Below are 12,408 nucleotides of genomic sequence, written 5' to 3' on the forward strand. Positions count from 1 at the left end.
ATGATCCAAAACATAACGAAACAGTGTAGGTATTTTATTCTCATCGATTGGTAAAGTCTGAGGAGAATGTGAGAAAGATAAGGATAAAATAGGACTGAAGATGAGTACTATATGTTGGAGAGAGGGTAGATAGGAATGAAATCCAATGGTTTTTCTCCAAGTTTACTGTATATACATAAATCGATGCACTCTGTTTTCTCTCTTCCTTTTTTATCTTTTTCCTTTTCACCACCACCAACCCTTTCTCCTCCTCTTGTTTCTCTTGTCTACGCTTTTTCGTCTCTTGCTTGCTCTGCTCTTTTTGTCTTTTTCTTTCTGACGAAACAACCTTTGCAGTGTTACCAGTAACCTTTCACTGTACATGTCTTGAGTTGGAAACAGCATTTAGTATCTCACTTGGGAGCTTTACCTGACTTTCCATTGGCTAAGTTGTCTCTGTTTCTCATCGTTGAATTACAATGATGTAGTGAGAATGGATTAGACGATGCAACGGTGGTGTAAAAACATTCATGTCATTAATAATAAAGTAAAATAACAATGTTACCATTCAAGTGGTTAAAATAATTAATGTTTAATTAAATTACTTTATAAAAGAAGATGAATGAATTTTATTAAATTTTTTTATCGTTCAATTAAACGAGAAATTAATAAAACTGCGGTATAAATAAGCATTTAGTTTCATTTTAAAGTACTCTTTTATTTAATTAATTTTTATTGTGGTTTTCTGTCCTCAATTTTTATAAATATTTTTTCTAAATCAAGTCTTTTAATTAGATTGATTAATGATTAATTAATAAGTGTAGTTTTTAAGCTATTTATTTTTAATTGAGACAAATAAAAGTATCGTAAAATATTTTTATAAAAAAAATTTTTTTTTTTATCCATCATATTATTTATTATAAAAATAATTAATTTATATCATGGATCGAATGATTTTGAAAAAAAAAAAAAACTTTATTCCAAGTATGTTGATTAAAAATCAAAGTTAATTTAGTTATTTATACCAGTTGAAACTGTTATCAAATTATTGAAAATATTTGTACTAAATTCAAATATCAAAATCGGTTAATTGTTTGCGACAAAAGTTTTAACGACAGAGTGTGTTTGAAATCCAATCCACAACATTTCAATTCAAATGAAAATGAAACTTCTACTTGAAGATATTTGACAGCAAAGGGTTTTTAAGAGTTTAAGAGGGAAAATAATATTCAAATAGAATATTCACTACTATACAAATGTAGCATAAAAGTAATAAATCTTCATGATAAGTTTGTGAGAATAATTAACATATGCATGGATACGATAAACATCAATCAACATTGAAGTAAAGATAAATTAATCATACTAGTGTTAACAATAAATTTACTAGACTCATTTTAGACGCTAAAATAGCAAGATCTATCGCCGGGAAAAGTGTCACGATAGGATTGAGAGATGTAAAACGAGAAGGTCATGTACGAATAAATGTATTGCGATTAACGACCCGCAGCTAGACGAAACCATCAGCCCTTTCTATTGGATTTCGATAAACGCCTCTGACGAAAAGTGCAAATAAAGGAAAATTATTTCTTTTATCAATTTCTTATTTTATTCCGTTTGAAATTTTCAACCAATTATTAAAAAAAAAATTGATTCAACTCCAGCTGTTATCTTCAATCATTTATTTATTTAGATATTCAAATGATGAAATATTGGCGAACAACGTGTTAATATCAAATTAAAGTTGACAGTTCATCTAGAAATTTTGAGAAATTCATTTTTTTCTATTCCTAAAGCATAATGTATCGAAAGCCATAGTGATAAAAAAGTATCTAAGATAGCTATTTATCTAAGAAAATCCCGTTCTTGTTTCCAAATTGTGCCAGCAGTCTTTCATGGACTCTTGGGCCATTCCCTAGGGAAGCAAAATCCTAAGAAAATAGTCTTCCTCTCTCAGTGTATCCTCCTTGAGCCCAAGAATATTTTCCAGATTTTTACAACGTTTTTTTTATCCATTAACTAACGTCCTCAAGCAATACTTTGATGTTTAGATAAATAATTCACCAACAAAAAATATATATATGAATATTTTTTATTTATTCAGAAGTAAAAAAAAAACGAATCAAGCCCACACATTAGAACTATGAAATCATAAATGGATAAAAGTCTGATTGTTTTTTTTCAAGTAGTTTGAATGCTTCAAACTAATCCTTGCAGTGAAAATTTGAACCTCCTGTAGTCCAGCAATTAATTCATCCTCTTGAGTTTGACTATACAGAGAGTTCACAACTCCTCATCTCTCTTCAACTATTTGTGCTTTCTCTTGCCATTCCAACCTTCCTAAGTTTTTCTCTATTTCATTTACTGCATCCTCAATTCACTCCTCATCATTCTTCTTTCCTTTTTTTCCGACTTCGCCTCCTACATTTCAATACCTCAAGAGGCCTAACTTTTTCAAACCCCACGTCTTCATATTCGATTAGTTCGATTAGTTGACGCAGGCGCAAGTTAAATATATATTTATCCTAGTGCATTTACATATACTAGAATTTCTGAGCTCTTTAGAAAAAAAAAAATCTTTCTTTCCTTCAGATTATTTGAATAGAGTGAAAAAATTCAAATTAAAATCCCGTCGTGTGACCAAACAACATAGAGGTTTATGCTAAAGTGGATTAACTCTTAAACGAGATTTAATGTATTTTATTGGAAACTACATTTTCGACTACCCTTTTCGTGACTTTTCACGGTAGAATTCTTGATCTACTTAATCGTAGAAATAACAAACGGAAATTTTCAACCGTGTTCATACTAACAATATATATAACTCTTCGGTTGAATGGACCTTTTAAACAAGATCAATATATGTTTTACTATTTTACTCTATATTTTAATTACTAATAATTACAATAAATGATCAAATATAATAGCATAATTTATATCATCATAAAAATAATTTCAAAAGATTGTATTTATTGGAATCATAATAATTAAGAGGTGAATTTAAATCTCTTGAATAACTTCTCTCATCTATATTTTAATATTTTCGATGCAGTCATTACTAATATTTATAATTAAATTATTCGCAAAAGATAAATGGTGAATTATTTATTTAAATAAATTAAATTTTGAATATTACTAAAACAGTGTATGCAGAAAAGTGCATAATTGCTGAATCAAGATTAAAAAAATTTAATTGTTTATTTTTCTAGAAGAAGTAATTTGGATAAAAAGGTCTTGAAAAATAGATCTGATGAAAAAAACGTGGCTGAAAAATGAGAGAAGAAAACACTGGTAATAATTTTTTAAAACGTTAAGACAGATAAGAAAGGATACTAATTTTTTGGTAGAAAAGAAGATAAATAGAAAAGGTCATTCCAATCTGATGGTTGAACTAAAGGCGAAATAGACTGAACCAGATGTTAGCTAAATTTGTACGCGGACTTGTAGTGCTACTGCATTGCTTCTTTATAGCTCTCATACCTTGCGACCGATTCACGGATTTGTACCTCAGTCTAGTGCTTGTATCTTCTCGAACGAATGTCGTCGAGAAAGTGCCATAATCATTCTCTGTCTCAGCTACTTTCCATCAGTTTGCTCTACTTCCTCCTCCTCCTTCTCCTTTTTTATTTTTTCTCTTTTTTGTATTTAACTAAAAACTTTTCTCAAAGATAAATATCTGTTGTTAAACAATGTATATCTTTAGTAAGTTGGTATAGAAGTCACACTAATGCTTTCTTTTTCCTTGACTTGAAAATAAATATATCATAAAACACTACTTACTAAATGATAAAATTTTTCAGTTAAACTTTAATTAAACAATTAGTAATTAATATTCCATTACATGTAATTAGAATGAGAAAAAAATATAGTCAATTATTTTTTTTTAATAAATTGTTGCTAAAAATAACAGTAATTATTGAAGTAAAATTGGCTGAGAATTCTTATATTGGAATTTTTCCAGACATAAATAGGAAAAAAAAGGACAAAATAAAATTTTAGTATTTTTCGGATAAAATAAAAAAAAAATTTTGTATTTCCGCTCCGCCTGAAAACGAACATTTCCCCTGCTTTGACTTCAACATAATATAAACTCTTAACGTCAATATAAAATTCTCTCAAACTGCAATACAAGCATGATACGAGACACGACGAGTATTCTTATGAACAATATTTCTATATGATTCACCCGGTGTTTGTCTGCGCTTTCAACGTCAACTACACCACAAAACATTCAGATACATATGTAATTTAAAATGAAGTAGAAAACTCACATTTACTGTAATGCTCTAGGGAAATTTCTGTTGCTTTTTTGATATAAAATATAATCAACATGTACACATTCGTGGTATTTATTTCATTCATTTAGACTTTATTCATATTTATGTTAATTAACAGTTTAAAAAACAAATCTTCAAATCCAATTGCCATTCTAGCCTAATTATTGCTCATTAATAATTAATAATTAAAAATCTATAATTAATTGTATATTAAAAAATAAATTATTAAAATAATTTTTGAATAATTAGACATACCTTTTAATTGACGTCAATTCCAAATATATTACGTACTTTTAACAAATAAAACAAATGATTGTGATGAATTAATTACTCTTTACTATCACTACACTTAGTTATCACTTTATACTAAGTACATTTGCGTGACATTAACGGTTGACATCACGATGTAATATGAATCGGAAAAACATTCATGTATAATTCGAAAGAGAGAGAAAGAGATAAAGCACAAAAAAAACGCAAATATGATGAGGGGCAAGGAGGATTTTCAACAGTATAATATGCAAGAATGTCGATTCACTGATAATTCAACCCTTTATTTATTATATGCTCTGATAAATTTTTTTCACTCTAATTATTTATAATCATGAACTATAAGTATGTACGTAAATACTTTAATTGCAATAATTGCTTATTCATATCAGTAAGTCTTGAGTTAATAAACAAATTGATTGCTTAAATATTTCACTTATAGTCTACTTTTCATATAGCTGATATGCACAAGAAAATGACTGATCACGTGAATGATTCACAGGTGGCCACCAAATTATCAATGAATAATAATATTCATTAATTAATAAGTACACTGGTTATTGTTATTTTATAAACAATTATTTAGATGTTTGTGAAAAAATGATGTAATTCAATTATTTCCAACCCTTCCACATGGCTATACATAACCTCCAACAGTCATGAAATAAAATAGCTAACAATATAACTACTTATGTGTTATTATTATTATTCACTTAATTCTTTAATGAATTATTTATTCGATTTGACGATAATTGACATTTAAATTGTATTTAAATTTATTTAAATAGTAGAAAAAAATTTTCAGTCGATTGCGATCACTATGAAGGGTAGTTTGGCGTCTCTTTCGCGTCGCGCTCGACCAGTAACTGAGCGACTTGCGTCGATTCACTCGCGGGGAAGCCCCGACGACGACGCTCAACGTTGGTATGTAGAAGCCAGACAAGGAAACATTGAGAAAACTTACATAAAGGGCATGAACGCAAGACAAAGAAGATAGATTAATGTAGAGGGTGCTATCAGAGGGTGGTATAGGTACTCGCGAGGGTGCAAGTAGGATATGACGATATTTTCTCAGTCACTTGGGCCACGCATGCGCTTAAAAACTTGCAAACACGTCCCGGCAACCGGTGGCAATGGTGCTATTTATTTTTAGGTAGGTTGCACACTAGACAACTTATTAATCGCTTCTAACCATTTTCTAATCAATTTTTTCCATGAAAAAACAAAATAAAAATATTTTTCTACTTGTTAATGAATTTTTTTTTGTTTTTTTTTGTTACAATTATGATTGATCGCCTGATTTTTGTTGCAATTAACACTAGAGACTACTTGTTAATCACCTGACCAACAGAATAGTTGTCATTACAAGTTTTTCACTAAAAAATCATTCATATTTATTTTCAATGATCTATTTTTATGAGAATATTTTTATTTGCATTATTGTTCGCTATACAAAATTATTTCCATAGAAAATATAATTAATATTGTAGTAAAAACTATTCTGTAATTATGAGGTGAATTTAACAATGGAAAATAACAGTCCGTTGTACCAGATGAATTAAAATAATATAAAAGGAATATGATCATGATTGTAAAAAAATCTTATTGACTGAACTAAATAATAAATCTCTTCGAATTCTATTGTAATTCATTAGTAAAATTGAAAATTTTTAAATATCCCCATTTTAAGTATTTTTCTGCATTAATTATGAATTTTCAAGCAAGTTTTTTTACCTCAATAATTGATTATTTATTTATTTTTGAAATAAAAATTAAGTTGATCATTTTTCGATTGTTCATTCATTGATTGATGAGAGTTCAATACACTTTAAAAAAAAGCAATTATAAGTTAAATAAAAATTTTACAGCTGTGACATTGACTACTGACGTAATCGATATCACTATGTTACATGATTATACTGCAAATGTGAATAGTGATGAGACTCATTCATATAGTGGAGAGGAGACAGATGTAATGGGATTCAAAGGCATATGGAGCTGTCATCTAATGACTGGCAGAGAATGCCAAGAGCATAGAAATCGTTACTATGCATTTTTCTTTGTGTAAAATTGATTATATTACAACAGGGCTAACCCATGATTTTATTTTTATTACTGATTTATGATAATTTTGTGGATTTTATTTCATGATGACTAGAATAATAATTGTAACTGAATAAATACAATTAATACTTGTAAATTGAATTATCTAAAAATTAATCTATTTTTTTTTCAAGAAGTTTTGATATAATTTACTAGTTTGTGATATTACTGAATAGTCAAAAGAATGTAAAATATGGCTATAAAATATGAAATATGGAATTTTAATAATTTAGCTTATTTTCCATTTTGACATTTTGATCAATCCTCCTTGTTTATGTTCTTTTAAATCATTTTTATTTTAAAAATGTATGTAAATAAAAATCCCTAGCAATATGCTGTGATTTTATATTTTATATTCTTGAAGCTTTTAATAATTGAGTTTGCATGAATCTTCTATTGCCGTTGAGAAAAACTGCGGAATTAAAGTCATGCAAATAGTCAAAGTGAGTAATGAATATTTCAATGTAGAGGGTTGTTTTCATACATGTCGAGATTTTCTAAAGTTAAAAAATAAATATGAAATAATTTTTTCGAGGAGTTTAAATTTAATACCAGCAGAGAGAGAGAGAGAGAGAAACGTTGGAAAGACATTTTAAATGTATTTAATAATTACATAATATTATGAAGCAAACAACATAATAAAATGTAGCTAACAGCTATTATTTGATGACATCTTCAAAATTCTTTATATAAATTTTCTTTAAGAAAAAAAAATTCTTAGAATCAATTAATCCCACTTCAACCCAATTTTTTTTCTAAGTACTTTAAAGCTATCCAACAAAATTTAAAAGATAAAGTTGTATTTGAGGTATTTAAAAACTTCTCCCTCTAACAGAAGTTTATTTTTAAATACCATTACTTTGTGAGCACATTTGGCGCATGCATTAATACAAGATAAACTAAATGAAACTTACAAAATGAAAGGCCTGGCCATTATAATAATGTATTGACGCACAACAAACTAAAATAAAGGTATCAGTATTCAAATACTTCTAGGCATTAGAAAAAAACAAAGTTCCGGATTTTTTATCTGATCCCACAGTAGCTGGAGGCCTTCTAGAAATTTCCATTCAAGCAAGCTTTGAACGAAAACGCATCGTTAAAGTTGTAGCTCCGGAAAGCTTGCAACACCGGTCATTGTCTGGCCATTAGCGTGTTTCCTTGCATCCAACCCTCTTTTAGTCATACTCTTTCCTCATTCCCCAAGTTTTTTTGCTCATTTCCACCAGTGTACGCGAGGAGATAATGATTCCAGGAATATCCGCGTATCATCGAGATAAGGGTCGCTCAATCGGTAGATGTATCTTTTCCCTCTTTCAAAAACTATCTCTCATCCCTCGTCCCACCTGTATACAATTTTCTTTAATTGCAAGAGAATTTTTTTTCACTTTTCATACTCATTCATTTTCATTCGATAAAAATCATAATTGCTCCATTTTGTCAAGCTTTTATTTACTTCAATAGTATTGGATTTGATTGATCATAATAATTGCATTGAAAATAATTTCTCTTGATAGTAATTGAAGTTTTTCGTATTGAGAGAAATAAATGATCAATAATTAATAATTATTATGAAAAATCAAACAGTTAGAAAAGAATCAATTTTTTGTCTGCTGTGTATTTTAATAGTAGAAGATATTTTAACACCAACATTCCCAAAAATTTGTGCACGTCACGTCATGTTAAGTAGAATAATTATCTTCGATCGTTATATTATTATCTACACGCTCGACATGACGTTAAATTATTGGAAATTTAAACTATTAAAATCCTTGAATTTATTTAGCAAAATAGATTGAAACATAGACTGATTTATTCTGATGCGTTTTTAGATTTTCAAGAGAGATATTTACATGATAAAATGATATTTATTATTTTTTATCTACACTTAAATGGAAGATATTTGCATGTTTTACTAATAGGAAAATTTACTTAATAAAACATCACATATACTCGAGAGGTTTACGATCATTTTAAAAATTATATTATTTAATTTGGTTTATTTTAAAAATTTTTTGGTATTTTCTTTTGATATTTTAATTTTATTATTAGTTATTATATAAAATTTATCATATTGGTTACCATTATTTTGATTGAGAACATTAAAAAAAAAATTGTAATAGACACTAAAATTTATGGTACAGTCAAATGAATTTTGTTGCAATTTCGATATGACCTCCATTTACGACGTCAACATACTAAATTTCACTTAAAATTTCATTCAGTGTATAAACCCTGGATATATTGGTTTCAAATTGCACAGAATTTTGTAAATTAATGTTGGATCAAATCAAATGGATATTTCCTTTAATTTAAATTTCGGAAGAAATTAAATTTAAAATTACTACAAAAATTTTCGTGTCAATAAATAATTCAAAATAAGTGAAAAAACTATTATTTCTTCTCTGATGAGTATAAATATGTATACTATTTGTAATGATAAAAATTTTATATACACGACTTATTTAAGATTATTCTTGACTCATAAATAAGCTTATTTTTCATATCTCCGTATTATGTTTGAAAAATGACTATCACAATTGTCATAATGTGTGGTAATTATAAATTATAGCAAATTCATGCGGTGAGTAAAAGAATACTACAAAAGCAGTGCATATTATCCTAGGTTAGTACAGATGTATCCATTTTTTATTGTTAACTTCTTTTTTTTTGTATACTCTTGTCAAGAAATATTTTTCAATGCCACCTCCATCATATTTTCCGAGAATTTACATTTTATACACTATATTTTCATTTTTTTATATTTTTTTAATTTAAAATTCAGACCACGCGGTATTGTTCTCACGTTCAATATCTCTTCTAGCTTTTCTTTTACCTATTCTACATCCCCTTACTCTCCCACTATATCCAAACTCTTTCTTTAGTGTTTCAGTATTACTAGTAAATATTAAAAGAAACGATTATTAATCTCGAGATTATTTTCCTCCAAGAAAATTCATGTCAACAAAATCCGAGTGAGATTGCGGCCATTGTCAATGACTATTACATAAAGAGAAGGGATGATGAATACCGACAGCCTTTCGAGGGTGGTATACGCAGTCATTGGTCTACAGATAAGCCGTTTAGCCGTACAGCATCTATACTCTTGCAATGTACGAGTGTTATTACGCGGAAGTCTGATAACGTTGAGCTCGTTGTCCCGGACAAACTATATCGTAGTTGCAGAAAATGTTTTTGCTAGTACCAACTGTCATGTAAAAAGAGATTTCAACAGTTCATTTTATTTTAACTAAAAAAAAATATTCTCAATCAAACTTTTCCTTATTTTTTTATACACTTGGTATAAAAAGAATCAATTAATATAAAATATAAATAAATTTTAATTGAATTTTTTCAGCTCAAATGTCATTAGCATTCAAAAATGTTAAATTAATTATTAAAACAATTGTAACAATCTTTTGTAAAAATTTTACAGTGTAGTTATTTAATTTTAACCCAAATGAATACCTCTACTAACTATAGCCACAAAAATGACAAAAAAAAACTTAAACTTGTGAAAATCACATCCGAAGAGGATTTGCACAGCAACGGAAAAAAAGTATAAAACTGTAAATATTAGACAGTATAATACTTTTATTTCTAGTGTTAGTAACACATCAGAAAAGTGGGAAAAAGCTCAGGGAAGACGTGTACGTTGGGATTGCAACAGGTGCAGAGAAAATCAAGACTCGTGAGATCCTCTAGAGTCGTTAAAAAGAGAAGAGGAAAAGAGGAGCGAAGCCAGGGGCGAATTTCCGTAAAATACCCAACATCTAACGAACTCGTTACGATATTCTGCTTGTTCTTCTTTTACCCTCTGTCTACAAATAGTATGCTACACTAGATAACGAACTATTATCATTTATAAATGCTGCATATAAAATATATTTATTTTATTTAATACTCAAAGATTTTAATTATAATGCATTTATTGAAGCTATTATTTATTTAATAATTATTTTTAAATGTAAATTGATCAAGAAATAGAATAAATTATTTTTTAAAGGTCTGAATACTGTAAATTCGTGGTTTGCATTTTTTTTTCTTCCAAATGATCAATGAGTTAATTATACCAATTGAGCAATTCATTTTTTCATGTAGATATACTAGGCTAACAAGAATATCAATAGAGGAAAAAATTATTTAAACATTTCGTATCCCGAGCAAACATTCTTATTTAAAAAAAAATAATTAATACCCTTTAATCATTCAGAATATATTTTAAATAAAACACACATTCACGTCCATATTTACGTGCACTTTGTCTGCCACCCCTCTAGACATTTCTTTGACGCATTCTAGAGTCATTTTTCATCCTTTAAAACATCCAAATATTAACGAAATATTTTTAATGCTTCAGATAGTTGAAGTGATTCTTGTGTTTATTTATATAAAAAATGATAAAATGAGAAAAACTGTTAATAAATCACTGAGCTAATTTCGTAAATCAAATCACAATTGAACAACATAAATCCGAAGGGATTAGGTTTTCAAATCAACCCTGATAATGATGTATTTGATATTAATATATTAAGGGATGATTGAGATATCCTCAATTAATCTTTGAATTAATACTAATATTATTAATAGTTGAAATTAATATTATCCTTTCAAATCCACTCGATCCTTCTTTGAATTTACTTATTTATTTATTGACAAAAAAAATTGTTTATAAAGAAAAACACTTTTTCAGTTGAAAAGAAAATATATAAAAATAAAACAAGAGAAGTTTGAAGATTAATTATGATATATAAGATGATATTAAATTTATCCTCTAATTATATATTTAGTTCATTCATCACCCGACCTGCGTCATCTATTTACTGGTCGATTTACCTTACATCACCCCGGCCAACGAATACGATTCGCTTGATTAAATAGAGAAATAAACTGTATCACCTAGAAATTTCCTAAAAATCCTCATTCTAAACTCATTCACCACCATTGTAGTACAACTATGGGATTTAATGATACGAAACACGAGATCCTTTTGCCTTACTCATCACTCTTCTCCATCGGACTTGCACGTTTCGGTCATTACTATCATTACCGAGTCTGTGAGCTGGCAAAGAGTGAGTAGAGGATGGGTATAGCTTCCATAATTACCCAACACGCTGTCGAGGTTGGTACGTGTTTAGTTTCCCATTTGAAGGTATTGCCTTCAGTCTATCTTGTCCTGATTCTCATCTCCTTCTATCCCAAATCCTCCATTTTCTCATTTCGTAGTCTCACTAGTCTACTGTTCTATACACTAGCCGTATACCAAACTCGAAGGTTCCTTCAGCTACACCAAACCAGATATACACTGCTAACATAGAGGATACCAGCCACCAGACGTATCTATTTGCCTAGAAACTAGAACGGAGTATCTGCATTTGCTACGACAAGTTTCATCCAAATGGAAACCTGTGGCTTACTCTGAATCAATTCCCGACCCAGACTTATGATCAACTTGCATCTGATGTTTTAATAAGTACTCGGCTGAATTTAAATTGGACAAATTATTGGATCTTTACCTCATACTGTCATGAAAACTTTGATCATCGATATTCAAACTTGATAAAAAATCATTTGTACTTGTTTAATTATTTCCTGTAGTACTGGGTATTATGGAAATTTAACTTTTGGTTCATTTATCGAACAATAAATACTGTAGTTTTGTCGGAGTTTCCAGTTAATCAGTCAATTTTTAATGTTATTGATAAATTGAAAAGTTCAATTGAAATTCATCAGAACCTTTTCATTTTAGTTCCATGTTTTAGAATCACTTTCTCTGATG

General features: G+C 28.7%; 1 protein-coding gene across 5 annotated transcripts in view; it reads right to left on the bottom strand.

Annotated features, from left to right (window-relative positions):
• Nucleotides 1-12,408, bottom strand: part of msi (musashi) — an 88,022-nt gene that overhangs the window by 44,007 nt on the left and 31,607 nt on the right. The window contains exon 1 of one of the 5 annotated variants that reach the window (XM_035081960.1): nt 4,512-5,374. The exons of the other annotated variants lie outside the window; for them this stretch is intronic. The gene's annotated coding sequence lies outside the window, so the exon portion shown is untranslated. Of the gene's footprint in view, nt 1-4,511; nt 5,375-12,408 lie in introns of those variants that run through there. 5 annotated transcript variants of the gene reach the window in all.

The sequence above is a fragment of the Chelonus insularis genome, unplaced genomic scaffold, assembly GCF_013357705.1.
Source record: "Chelonus insularis isolate UGA/USDA-ARS -01 unplaced genomic scaffold, ASM1335770v1 contig_330_pilon, whole genome shotgun sequence".
Classification (NCBI taxonomy): domain Eukaryota; kingdom Metazoa; phylum Arthropoda; class Insecta; order Hymenoptera; family Braconidae; genus Chelonus; species Chelonus insularis.